Below are 11,889 nucleotides of genomic sequence, written 5' to 3'. Positions count from 1 at the left end.
ATAAAAAGACAAAAAATCAAATAGTGCGGCCATCACACAATAGAAAATAATGTGTTTACTACTGCGTAAGAAATGTATAAAATGCTTTCAGTGCAATGTATACTAAAGAAAATGTACAATCAATATTCGTCAAATTCTGTAAGTTTATTTCACTAATGTCATCATATGCACGGTACTTTGAAAAAAGGCAGGTTGTATGTTATTTCCAAAAAGATATACATTAATTTTAAACCAGTTAGTCTCAACAGTTTTAAAATAAACCAGAGCTGCTTTTGCATGTTCCTTGGATTACGTCCGTTTTAGAAGGGCTACTGGTACCATGAATGGATTTAGTGGACATTGGCTAGCAGTGGCCCAATCACCTGTCACTTTTAAGAGCTTTGCTGCAGATGACTCTCTTGCAAAATCTCCAGCAGCTAATTGTGATTCTGTGGCCTTCAATTGCTCAGTTACTTCTCCATTTTGAACGATCTCTTCCCTTGTAGACTGCACAGTCCGTGTTTGCAAAGAGACATCGGGTCCTTTAACATGATGATCAGTTCTGGAGGTTTGTGGTATTGTTTCTCTAGTTGAAGACCTAAAACTACCTCTCACCCCTCGCTCTTACCCGCCGCAACCTTTACTCTGTCTCCCCTTCTTCTGTAGCTTCTGGCACTCTTTCTTCCCTTCCTGATCCTGAGTCTTTTTCCTCACTGCCCTTGGACTCGGCCACAGATACTTTCCTCTCATCTCTTTCCTCAACTATGGACTTCCTCTGCCCTATGTCCACTAAACCCAAGAAAACTTCTTGTTCTGCTCCTTGGCTTTCAGATGTGCTGCGCAACAATCGAAGAGAGCTAAGATTATCAGAGAGAAAGTGGAAGAAATCACAACTTGATGCAGATCTTGATTCTTACCGAACACTCATGGCCAAGTTCTCCTCAGATGTGACTTCTGCCAAGACTTCCTTCTACAAGGAAAAGCTTGAAGCTTCCTCACATGACCCTCGGAAATTCCACATCATCATCTCTTCTCTGCTCAACCCCCGGCTCCACCTTCTTCATCCTCCCTGACTGCAGAAGACTTTGCTTCTTTCTACCAGGAGAAGATTGAGGAAATCTGCCGGACCTTCACTTCAGCCCCGACTGCACTTACATCTCAGAGTATGGACTCCCCTACACCTTTGTTGTCACATTTCTCAACTGTAACAGCAGAAGAGATTCTAAAACCCATCCAGTCTTGCAATCCTACCACCTGCCCATTGGATCCACTCCCTTCCACTTTGCTCCAGACCATCTCGCAAGACCTTCTGCCCTTCATTACAACTATCGCCAATAGATCCATAGCATCTGGTCAGGTACCAACTACCTTCAAGAGAGCAAGGGTTATTCCCATCCTGAAGAAACCTGCTCTGGATCCATCAGACATCAGTAACTACAGACCGGTATCACTTCTCTCGTTTCTTTCAAAAATTCTTGAACGCATTGTCTTTAATCAACTGTCTGTCTATCTCTCACAGAACAACCTCCAAGACCCCAACCAGTCTGGCTTTAAAGCAGCTCATTCCACAGAGACAGCCCTTTTAGATGTCTCTGAGAAACTACATGCTGCTAGATCAGCCAATCTCTCATCCGTCCTTATCCTCCTTGACCTTTCAGCAGCGTTTGATACGGTCAACCATAAGACTCTCTTAGCCACCCTCAGGAGTCTTGGGATTTGCGGATCAGCTTGGGAATGGTTCGCTTCCTACCTGGAAGGACGCTCATATCAGGTAACATGGAGGGGAGTGACATCTGCTCCACGCAGACTCTCCACTGGCATCCCACAAGGCTCAGTACTTGGTCCTCTTCTTTTCTCCCTGTATACTCACTCTCTTAGAGAAGTTATTTCCTCACATGGGTTCTCTTACCACTGCTATGTTGATGATACACAACTTATCTTCTCTTTCCCACCCGCAGATGCCACAGCTTCTGACCGGATCTCTGCATGTCTGGCAGAAATTTCATCATGGATGACTGCTCATCAGTTAAAGCTTAATCCTAGCAAAACTGAGCTGCTCTTCATCCCAGGAGATTCATCCCCAGGTCATGATCTTGCTATATCCTTGCACAACGATCTGATCTCCCCTTCAGCCACAGCTCGCAACCTTGGGGTAACCATGGACAATCAACTGTCCTTTTCCTCTCATGTTGCTAATGTGACTCGCTCATGTCGGTTTCTTCTCTACAACATTAGAAGGATTCGACCATTTCTGTCCACACAGGCTGCTCAGGTACTTGTTCAGTCTCTTGTCATTTCTAGACTGAATTACTGCAATGCACTGCTGCAGGTCTACCTATGAACGCAATCCGTCCTCTGCAAATGATCCAAAATGCAGCTGCCCGGCTTGTTTTCAACCTGCCAAAGTTCTCGCATACCACCCCGCTGCTGCGATCCCTCCACTGGCTTCCGGTAGCTGCACGCATCAGATTCAAAACACTGATGCTGGCCTACAAAGCCAAAAATGGACCAGCTCCCTCTTACCTCAAAGCCCTCATCACTCCTCGCACTGCACCCCGCACCCTCCGATCTACCAGCACTGCTCGACTGGTTCCACCATCTCTCAGGGTAAGAGGCAAGTATACTACAAGACTCTTCTCTGTACTGGCACTAAGGTGGTGGAACGAACGTCCCCTAGAGGTCCGGACAGCTGAGTCACTGGATATTTTCAAGCGGCGGTTGAAGACCTACTTATTCAGGAAACACTTCAACTAGCACTTCTTTCCTTATCTTTCGCATTTAAAAAAAAAAAAAAAAAACACACCTTTGACACTTTTTCATTGTTACTTTGAACAAATGTTTTAAACTCATGGTATCTTAAGTATGTAACTTAGTGAGCCAGCATTAATGTATTCAATGTTAGAGATTTAAGCAATTATGTACGTCGCTCTGGATAAGGGCGTCTGCCAAATGCTGTAAATGTAAATGTAAATGTAAGATGTATCCACTGCAGGTCCCTTCTCTGAGCTGAGCCTCACTGCAGGTGTGTTCAGATGTGCATGCACTTGAAGCAAATGATTCTGCAGTTCCTTACAGTCCAGCAAGGGGAGCTCTTCAGGCAAAGACATCAAAAGGTCCAAAAGCACTGCACTTTCTAAAATGATTAAAATAAACAGTATCAGAAGATTTCACACCACACACACTAACCATAACATTAAGCCCACTGGCAGGCGAAGTGAGTAACAATGATTATTTCTTTACAATGGCACCTGTCAAAATGACAGACTAAAGTACATTAGGCAGCAAGTGAACAGTCTAGTTCTCAATTCCAGATGTGTTGGAAGTTGGAAAAAATGGGCAAGCGTAAGGATCTGCGCAACTTGGACGAAAATGGTCAAATGACAATACTACAGCGCATCTTCAGAGGCATCCGCAGATCAATGACAAGGGTGACTTTCACAACATTAGGTAGATAATTTTATAATTATGGTTCATTTCTGTGTACACACACATAATTCATACCAGAAATGTGAAGATAAAACAGGGACATTAATAAGGAACAAATATATATGTTAATTGACAAAGAATAAAAAATAATATGTAGACATAAATGATTATAGCAAGAATACATACCCATAGAAGTAAGAGGCTCAGTATGTTTACTGAAAATGATATTGCTAATAAATTTGTATATCTTTCCAAAATCCACTACACTCTTCATCCCCATTGGTCTGTGTTTCCAGGCTTGCTCAGACTGTCCAATATCAGGTTGCTTATCTGGCTGAACAGAGCCTGGTGTGAGTGAGGGTACAGCACTTGAAACTGGTCGTGTTGGTTTTGAGACAGGTTGACTCAAGTGATTTAGGGGTGGCTGATGTGGATGACATGGCAGGGTCTTTGTTTGCCTCAGTCTTTTCCCTTAACTCACTTTGCTCTTCTTCAGCAACAGCAGATTGAGATGCTACTGTAGTGGTTTTGGCAGAAGGATTGGAAGCTGCATCTTTTCCATGTGACTGGGGGGTTTTACAGGCTTGTTCAGGTGGAATTATCACTGGAGAAGGCAAACCAGTGTAGGATTTAGGCATCGGCCTCAGCGGTATAGTGCGCAAGCCGCTGGTCAGAGGACTTTGAGAGTCAGTGGTACGTGGAGGGTCTGAGTCCTGGAGGCTGCAGGGCTCTGTGGCAGCAATTACCAACATCTGATTAAATAGAAAGGTCAGCTCAATAAAATTCCTCCACCCAAGATACTGGTTAATAAGATGAATATACAGTGGGGTCTGAAAGTTTGAGCTCACTAGTGAAAATCCTTATACTCTGCCTTTTACTTGTCAATGTCAATTGTAAAAAGCGCTATACAAATAAACTTGAATTGAATTGAATTGATCTTGAGTCAAAAATAGAATATTCAAAATATTTACATCAGGTATAAACAATCCTCACTGATTATCTTGTTGGGGTTCCACATTTCTGTGCCAGGAAAGCCAGGATATGAAGTGTCCACATACTGGTAGCAAGCATTGGCATAAGCTGTGGCTTCAAACACATCATTCCATGGCTTTTTAGGCTCAGCTGGCTTAAAACGCTTTTTTCCTACAGAAGGCTCTGCAAATGGAATACCCACAAAAGAAACAACATGGCTTCAATCTAGCATGGGCAAACGTAAACAATGTACACGACCTAACCGAGTTGTTACAATAAACTCAGTCACTTTGTGTAAGAGAATGATGAATAAAGAAAATACAGAAAATAATCGAGAGGACTAAGGTCTTCACTTTCACTTTTGCTTTTGGTTATTTGGTAAAGTGCTGATTTTTTTCTGAGCTCAGCTTAGATTATAATCTGTGGAAGAAAAAATATTATCAAAAGTAGAACAAATTAATATAAATATTAATGTGTTTTCGGATTTGTTCATTTGTTTTTGGATTTGTTCATTTGTTTTCGGATTTGTTAATGTGTTTTCGGATTTGTTAATGTGTTTTCGGATTTGTTAATGTGTTTTGCACTTCTCGGCCACCGTACAGAACAGTTAATCTGTGACAATTCAAGTCCAGGAAGCAGACAAGCAGGCTAAATCAACCGTCTGCTAGCTGCACCACATCATAACTCAGGTTCCATTATATATTGAGAGTCTGTTCCCCAAGCTAAACAAAATGTTCAGGAAAGTTTTAATAATCTAATTAACATACAATTGTATCATACTGAATGCACAGCCAGCACCATTGGCTGTGTATAGGACTGTTAAATATTAGATTGTTTTCATTTAAAGCACTTTAAACTAATTTTTAATGAAACTATTATTGATCAGGAGTGTATTGTACTTTGTTTAAAAGAAACATGGATTAAATAAGTATGTATCATTAACACATCACACACACACACACACACACACACCAAAACGACCACTCAAAAATGGTGAGTGTTGTCAAACAAAATTGGTATTATCTTAAATAGCATGAAATATAGTTTTTTACTCTGTCTGTATCTTTCTTCCACTTTCTTCATGTTTGTGCATGCTTTCCCCAAAATACTTTTTTATTTCTAGTATGTGAAACTACACACATACTCATTCACATACAGTTTTAAACATTTTTAGATTTAATCCCCAAAACATCTCAAATCCTGTCCTTCTGTGTTCTTTAGTGTGAAATAAGACACCCAAACAACACAAATGCACACACAATTAATCAAATCTGCTAAAATCTTCAACTCAGAATCAGTTTACTCTCCTACAGTTGACTCTCCCAGTTGCATGTGCATCTAAAGATTTTCTCATAGGCAAAATATAATATATTTCTTATAGGCAAAATATAATTTCTGAGTATACACTCAGCAGCAAATTGTGGGAAGGACATGAGATATAAATCGCTCTATGTCACTTTGTACGGCATCTCAGCACAATCATTTTAACATTTTAAAAGAGTGGGAAGCAATTGTCGGAGTTCCCTTCTTTATAGCCGAAGAACTTTTTGTACATGAGCATGCATTGACGCATAAATGTTCTCAGCACCAGCTCAACAGTACTCTTTGAAATAGAGTACTGTTGAGCTGGTGCTGAGAACGTTTATACAAAGCTTTATGTCTAAAAATGGTCTTCTAATTCTAGGAATGAGCTACCAAGAATGTACCATACAAGTTCAAGGTGTACATTTATAAAACAAGCAGAATAAAAATCTGTCCTTCATGCGGTGTGTACTTATTGATCTCATTTGTCATATGTACTCATTTATTTATTTTCTGAAATGTTTTTTATGCATAGCTAACCTTCTGCAGTTTACAAATGGCCAAATTAGTAGTGATTAAAACCTTATATCTGCAAAGTCAAAATAATGATTTGTACCATCACTATCCTTTATAATAGGTTTAAAAGAAACAAGTTCATATAAAAATGTTCTGAGAAAAATAGATAATATTAACCAAATATAGCGCTTTTACTGCTAGTAAATGAGATTTATTTATTTTATAAATAAATATAATGAGAATTATTTTTGATTTATTTATAGTGCTTTTAACAATGGAAATTGTCACAAAGCAGCTTCACAGAAATATATAAATTCCACATATTTGTGTTTCATTATTATATCATTTTTGTTAATAAATCTGTCTTCAATTAGCAAGCCAGATGTGGCATTGGCAAGAAAAAATACTAATAGAAAGCCTGTTCCATAAGGCTTTGGATAAGAAAGCTCTCCACCCTGCTGTAGCGTGCAATATTGAAGGTACCAAAAAATAGTCTTCACTTTTGATCAATGCAGGCATGCTGGATCATAAAAGACAAGAAGTTTGCTCAGATACTGTGGTGTAAGACCATTCAGTGCTTTATAGGTCAATAGTAGCATTTTATAATTAATGCAAAGTTTGATTTGAAGTCAAAGCAGTTTGTATTAGACAGGAGTGATTTCATATCTTCTTGTTTGAGTAAAGATTCTTGCAATAAACTTGAGTTTATGAACCATCTGGATTATCTAGAGATTAAAGTATTTCAATAATCCAATAATCAAAAAAGCATGATTTTTTTTTTTTTGCATTGTGTCATAGTGTTGTGTATATAGCTCTTATCTTAGCAATATTTGTGAATAAAAGAAAGCCTATTAATATTATCTAAATGAGCTTCAATTGACAGATTGGAGTCAAGTGTCTCACCAAAGTCTTTTACTGCTGCACGTCTTTTGTTTGTTTGCTTCACAAACAAAAGGCAAGCCAGAGTTACTATGTAATCAGAAAGAAATAGAATATAATCAATGTTGTCAGAAACTGAACTACGGGCCAGCAACACAAGCATAGCAGTAGAAAAATCTAGCAACAAAAAAAATCTAGTCAACATTTTTATCATGGTTACTTCACTATCAACTTCTACAGTCTCATTACCTGTAAATCCACACCATATGTCAGAAATGTTTAGGATGGGTGCAAGTTGATTTAATAGACTTTAGTATTTTTCATTTTCAAATAATTAAAAATTGGTTACACAGAAATGAACACAACACAAGGATTATTATACATGTCTAAAAACATGTATAACAATTATTAATTTCTATTTCTATTCATATTTTTTTCGTTCACAGTTTGAGAATGACTTCTCTGCTTCCTAGAAGGGAATTTGCAAGTATTCTTACATACCTGGTGAATATCAGGGACATTTATTTTCATGTAGCCCACTGTCTACATTTTGCAACATACATTGACTTGATATATAATCTGTGCTAGCAAATGTAGCTTAATTTTCTGGGACAGCAGTTTTCTTAAATTGAGTTATGTTTACTTAGCTATTATACTTTTTTAAACAATTTGCATACAGGCACAAAAACAGAAGAATTCCTTAGAACATCCGTGAATCTTATTCTGATCCATTGTAAATGTCTGATAATATGTTGGATCATCTGTTCATGTAATTTAAAGAGCATGTATGCACACTGTTTTATATTTTCTACTCTTACTCATATGTTTTTTAATTTATGTGTGATGTCTCTATTATATCAAATTTCCTTTTTTTTCCCCAACAATGCCCCATAAAATAATTCTAAGACAAATTTGTAGAGTATGTTCATGTTCTGAGACAATGACTAATCATTATTTAATGATGCCCCATTATACTGTAACTACCTTACGTTAGTATAGACAGGCCACTGCTTAAAGCTAAATAAGCCGTGTAGTAAGTAATATATCCGTTTAAGAAAAACACTTGCTTTGCACTTAACACGACAGAAAAATAGAGAGATTGTAGTGGCGCCCAAGTTACTGGGTAACAGGGGTGCCTGTCAGTGTGTCTCAATGGACTTATTAATATCCAAAAGAACAGCTGCAAGCCGGATACAAGGGTAAAGAAAAGGGGAATGAGCATAGGGGATAAACATGGTGGAGAGGCTCAAATTAGACCCTGGAATCTGTGTATGAAGTTCGCAGGGGGATTCATTTTCAACTTGGGATTAAATGTAGTAATATGCACTTATATCCTTATATCATGTCATATATAATGTCATATCCTTATATACTCCTTCCCCTCTCCTACCTACTCTGCTTCATTATTTCCAAAATAAACACTTGCTCCCCAGTGAAACAAGTATACTCCTAATTACTGTAAGCTATTTAATTGATGGTCAGAATCAGATTAGCAATTCATAGTCAATTGGTTTAAGTAAGTCAGTCAAATAATGCACAGTTGGGCTACACAAGTTAAATAGTAACACTTTATGGACTTCTTTTCTACAAGAAATCTTACACCATGAAATACTTGCACTTTGTTTTTTCTTTCTCCAGCATTTGTAAAGAATTGTGTTACCACTACAGTGTGTGGAGCTATAGAAATAGAAAATAAAAAGAGCCCATACTATTAACTGAATCGTCTCTGCACACAGTCTTGACACTTGCATTAACATAACCGCTATACTTGCAAGCTAAAAAGGGGGCAATAAGAGAGTATGATATTATCATGATTATTATAACGCACTCTAATGAAAATATTGTGAATGATTTTAAAAACAATACAAAACCCTCAGATCTTTAAAATTCAAATGTATCCACCTATTAGGTTTACACAAGGGAACACAATATCCTAGGTTGCCCTATGCTATCTTCATTTCTGTGGATGTCTGTTTGCTACCAAACATTTCAGTAAGTTCAAGTTAATGCAAGAAATTTGTATTAGAAATTTGTATTAGACAGGAATGATTTCATATCTTCTTGTTTGAGTAAAGATTCTTGCAGCAAACTTGAGTTTGTTTATGAACCATCTGGATCATCTCGAGAGTAAAGAGTTATCTGTTGGATGCAGTGAGTGTTTCTTTGCACTTTTGTGCAGTAATTATAATAGTTTGTTCATACAGTCACACATAGGCTACACTCCCACATATGACTTACAGTTCACTGACCTACTGATCAACCCACAAATCACACAGATGTTTCTATCAAAAACTGGCTTAGTTTATTTCTAGACCCAGAAGAATCTAGTGATTGCAAAATGAAGAAATATATAAAATTGTACACAGCTAATTAAGCAGTTCAGTACCAGACGAGCTGGAAAGGATGTGAGACAGGTGCTTGAGGTAAACAAGAGTTAATTATAGAGCGCACTGCCCCCGAGTGCGCGTGCGTTGGCGTGTGTTCACGAGCCGCCTTAATTCTCTCTCCATATCTGCAGCAAGCCTCATCTACTTACATCCAGTCATGCAAAATAATGAAATCACAGAGCGCGCGCATATCCATCACCGGCTTCGTGCATGATTTCTGAACCCTTGCTTTCCCTACGAACAAAACAGACTTACAGGTTGTTCTTTTTAGGCGAACGTTAACCTATTACTTCATATGCACAACCCAGTCAATCGTGTCAAGTTTAATCACAGTGGACAAATTGGCCTCAACAAAGACATACACTTGCAAGCGACACACAGTGTCCACTGCACTTTAGTGACAGAGATTTCATCCAGTGTTTATATACTGCTACAACTACTAATAGCCTACTACTACTACTACTACTAATAATAGCATTAATTAAAAAAATAATAATAATAGCATTAATAAAAAATAATAACAATAATAATAATAATAATATTAATAATAATAACAACAATAATAATCAATAGCAAATTTTAAATAAATAGTTTTAATGACATTTATAAACCGATTATTGCAAGAGGAAATTTCCATCTCATGAAATATCTCGGATTAGTCCAAAGGTCATTAAAAAAACTAAGCATGTGCAGCATTTTCCAAGAGGAACTAAATCGCACCGATCAAATGACAACGTCGAAAAATGAACAAACGCAAATATGTGCAAACCTTAATAAACACACGCAACAGCGCGTGAAGACGCACCACAGGCGCGCACACGGAACCCCGCTTCCTCATATCACTGCGCTGGTCCTGTCTCTGCGCAGTGGTTACTTTCGATTGCAACGGGGTCGCTTTAGCATAACTTGAAAAGGAACAGAGCTCAATTGAAGGTTTAAAGTGGCTGAATGGACCGTACCTGGTGATTCCCGTTGGCGAGGCGGCTTGACTCTGTCCTTTTCCCTTCTTTCTCGTTCCTGTCCTTGAGCGGAACAAGCCGGAATGATGGCTGTGCTGCTGAATGTGGGTGTAGAAGAGGGCAGTTGGAAAGCACAGAGAATCTCTGCCTCGTCTGCCACGACCAAATTTACTGCCTCGGCCCTTTAAACGCTTGATGTCACCTCTCTCGCAGAGATTTCGACTAGGGGCGATTGGACGTAGAGTCGCACTGCACTGCTGTGTCGATAGGGGGAGACTGATAATGAAAAAAAGGACAGCATTGAATTCTCGCGAGAAAAAACACCCATTTCTCACATCCATATGCTGTACTTCGAGATAGACGAAGCTGCATCTGCAACAAATGGACTAAGTGCAATTAGTTAATCCCATTTAGCTAATTGTTTTCTTCATCACACGCAATGACACATTAAAAAAAGCAGTGAAACGCGTTCACAGACAAAATCCAAGCGTTTTAAAAAGTGATTTTACTGCATTTACATTTAAAATGAATTCTCTTCAATTTACATCTAAACCATGATGAAGAAACAATCCAATGCATCTTAGTTCATTCATGAAGCACAAATGTCAGACACTTAAATTACTGTAATATCCAGAAGATAAAGTATTGATCAGATTAAAAAACAAACAAACAAACAAACAAAAACCACAGTGTACCTTCTGTGAATTTTCCACCTTGTCATGAATGCTGTGTTCTTGAGATAAAAAATATCAGCAGATCAGTCAACACACAAATCACACAAAACCTATAATTTCACTTGATAAAATGAGGAGTTATTAAATAATTTTTAATAAATACTGCAGCATTTCCTAAAAGATAGATACAGTGATTTTTAAATGTGTTACAAAGGCCTTGTGTATGTACCACTCAAATAAAGTAACTATAAATGTATGATTATTATTATTATTATTATTATTATTATTATGTGTATTAGGTAACTATTATTATTAAATTAAAAATAAATATTGACTTTAAGAATGTATAAAAATATATAGGATCATAACCAAATAAACAGAAATCAGCAAAATAACCTTTACAAGTAAAGTGCCTCAGATGCTGAAGGTGAAAATTTGTATGCCTCAGTTCAATTTTTATTATGTCTACATAGCTACTTTATTATTTCATTACTGTTATACCCTTGTAAATACACACTTGTTTCTCACACAGTTATGACTGTTTTTAAAAAGCAAAACATTGCAAGACAAATGTTGAAAAGACAAAATATTGTGAATTAAATTCATTGCCATTAAATCATAACAAGACATTTCATGAACTGATCTTAATAAAACATGACATTCGAAAAGCATCAGCATGAGCAAGTAAATATCTTTAAACAAAACCCACCAAAAGCACACTTATCTTGCAGAAAATTCAGGATAACTTGGTTGATTACAATAATCCTTAAAAAAAAGTGTATCCTTATAAAGGCA

General features: G+C 37.5%; 1 pseudogene; it reads right to left on the bottom strand.

Moving 5' to 3' along the window:
- Positions 1 to 129: 129 nt before the first annotated feature.
- On the bottom strand, positions 130 to 11,141 carry LOC132848135 (uncharacterized; annotated as a pseudogene).
- Positions 11,142 to 11,889: the final 748 nt, after the last annotated feature.

Source organism: Tachysurus vachellii, chromosome 7, assembly GCF_030014155.1.
Source record: "Tachysurus vachellii isolate PV-2020 chromosome 7, HZAU_Pvac_v1, whole genome shotgun sequence".
NCBI lineage: Eukaryota > Metazoa > Chordata > Actinopteri > Siluriformes > Bagridae > Tachysurus > Tachysurus vachellii.
Note: the sequence above shows the minus strand (reverse complement) of the source record. Positions and strands in the feature narration are given on the sequence as shown.